The 2,500-nt window shown below is 37.4% G+C and overlaps 1 protein-coding gene across 1 annotated transcript in view; it reads right to left on the bottom strand.

Moving 5' to 3' along the window:
- The window catches only part of LOC127968219 (CD209 antigen-like protein C), a 29,305-nt gene that overhangs the window by 3,354 nt on the left and 23,451 nt on the right, over positions 1-2,500 (bottom strand). The window lies entirely within an intron of this gene.

Genomic DNA, 2,500 nt, shown 5'->3' on the forward strand with positions numbered 1-2,500 from the left:
TAGGAACCACGTAGAACCCCATTTGTTGTCTCAGAAACGTCTTATTCATTTCATTAAGAAGTTTGATCTTTGTGATATTTGGAGACAATTAAACGGAAATATAAGACAATATACATGGGTTCATGTGAGGGAAAACATGGTTTCCCTTGCCAGATTAGATAGGTTGTATGGTTTTACTCATCAGTTTAATATTTTCAAGAATTGCTCTATAACCCCAATAGGTTTTTCTGATCATAGTATGGTACAATGTAATTTTATTTTAGATTCATTCAAACCTAGTAGTGCCTATTGGCATTTCAATATTTCTTTATTGAATGATAGTTTTTTTAGAGATTCTTTTAAATATTTTTGGCAGAATTATAGAAAATCAAAGACTAATTTTAGATCAATACAACAGTGGTGGGACATTGGTAAAGTTAAAATTAGACAGTTTTGTCAACAATACACTCGCAACGTCACTATAGAGTTTAAAAGATCTCTGGAAACTTTGGAGAATGAATTAAGTGAGTGTCAAAAAATAGCTGAATCAACTGGGACAAGTAATCATTGGGAACTATTTTTTAAAAAGAAAGCTCAGTTAGCGGATCTGCTGGAATACAGAACACAGGGCGCATTGGTCAGATCAAGATTCCAAAATATAAATCATATGGATGCACCGTCAAAATTTTTTTTCTGTTTAGAGAAAAAAAATGGGCAGAAGAGATTGGTTAAAGCCTTGCGATCGGAAGAGGGTCAATTTTTGTTGAACCCTAGTGATATACGAAGGAGAGCAGTTGATTTTTACAAAGATTTGTATAGAAGTGAGTGTGTAATAGAAGGTGATGAGGACAGTAATTTTTTTAATTCCCTACCAAAGATGTCAGAAGAAGGTAATGTGGCTCTTTCAGGTGGGCTTAGTCTGGGAGAGTTATATAAGGCCCTTCATGACATGGAGTCGGGAAAAGCTCCTGGGATTGACGGCCTTCCAATTGACTTTTACAAGTCCTTCTGGGCAGAGATGGGAGCGGATTTGTTACAGGTGCTGAGTGATAGTCTGGCAAAAGGTATGTTGCCGTTGAGCTGCAGGAGAGCAGTGATAACGCTAATACCAAAGAAAGGAGACTTGACAGACATAAAGAACTGGCGCCCTGTATCACTTCTTTGTTGTGATTATAAACTGCTCTCTAAGGCTTTGGCAAACAGATTGGCCGAAGTAATAAGGCAAGTAATACATCCAGACCAGTCTTACTGTATTCCGCGCAGATCCATTGTTGATAACATCTCTTTAGTTCGGGATGCTTTCGAGGTGTCAAAATTGCTGGATTTGGATTTTGGAATGATTACACTGGACCAAGAGAAAGCTTTTGATAGGGTTGAGCACCCCTATTTGTGGAAAACTTTAGCAGCGTTTGGTTTAAAAAAAGATTTTATTATGATGGTCCAGGTACTCTATAGTGAAATTGAAAGTGTATTGAAGATTAATGGCGGTTTATGTGCTCCATTTCAGGTTAAAAGAGGTGTAAGACAAGGGTGCTCTCTATCTGGAATGTTGTATGCCTTGGCCATCGAACCTTTATTACAAAAAATAAGGGAAAAAATCGATGGATTACATTTGCCTAACTGTACGAAAAATATATGTTTATCTGCTTATGCTGACGATGTAATGGTGTTTGTAAGTGGACAAAAAGATGTGCAAAGTTTAATTAATCTGATTAATGATTTCACTGTTGTATCTTCGGCAAAAGTGAATTGGAAGAAATGTGAAACACTTTTGGTTGGTAAATGGAAAAATGGTAAACCAAAAATACCAGAAGGTTTGGTCTGGGGTGAAGGTGGTTTAAAATATTTGGGAGTTTTTTTAGGTGATGACACGACTCAACAAAAGAATTGGGAAGGAGTTGTTGAAAAAATCAAAGGACGTTTGGAAAAATGGAAGTGGCTGCTCCCTAAAATGTCATATAGAGGACGCATTCTTGTGATCAACAACCTGGTCGCGTCTTCACTGTGGCATAAGTTGGCGTGTGTTGATCCTCCTCCTCAACTTCTAATGAAAATACAAGCGATTATTGTAGACTTTTTCTGGGATAAATTACACTGGATTCGGCAGAGTGTTCTTTACCTACCGAAAGAAGAAGGAGGACAAGGGCTGATTCATTTACAGAGCAGAACTGCTGCTTTTCGTTTGCAGTTTCTGCAGAGACTTATAGACGGTGCATCAGATGTCAGCTGGAGGGTAATGGCCCATATTGTCTTACAAAGCTTTGGAGGTTTCGGACTAAACAAACATCTGTTTCTACTAAACCCTTTAAAAATGGACTTGTCTGTTTTTCCACCTTTTTATAAGAGTCTTTTTAAAGTTTGGAGTCTCTTTTATATTCAGAAATCTGAAAACCCGTACTCACTTCACTGGCTTCTGGAGGAACCTTTAATTCTTGGAGCTCGGCTCGATGTGAATGACAATAATTGTGGTTTTAAGCTTAAAGAATCAAAAGTGATTATTTTAAGACATTTGCTGGACATA

This window comes from Carassius gibelio, chromosome A4 (genome assembly GCF_023724105.1).
Source record: "Carassius gibelio isolate Cgi1373 ecotype wild population from Czech Republic chromosome A4, carGib1.2-hapl.c, whole genome shotgun sequence".
In the NCBI taxonomy this organism is placed as follows: domain Eukaryota; kingdom Metazoa; phylum Chordata; class Actinopteri; order Cypriniformes; family Cyprinidae; genus Carassius; species Carassius gibelio.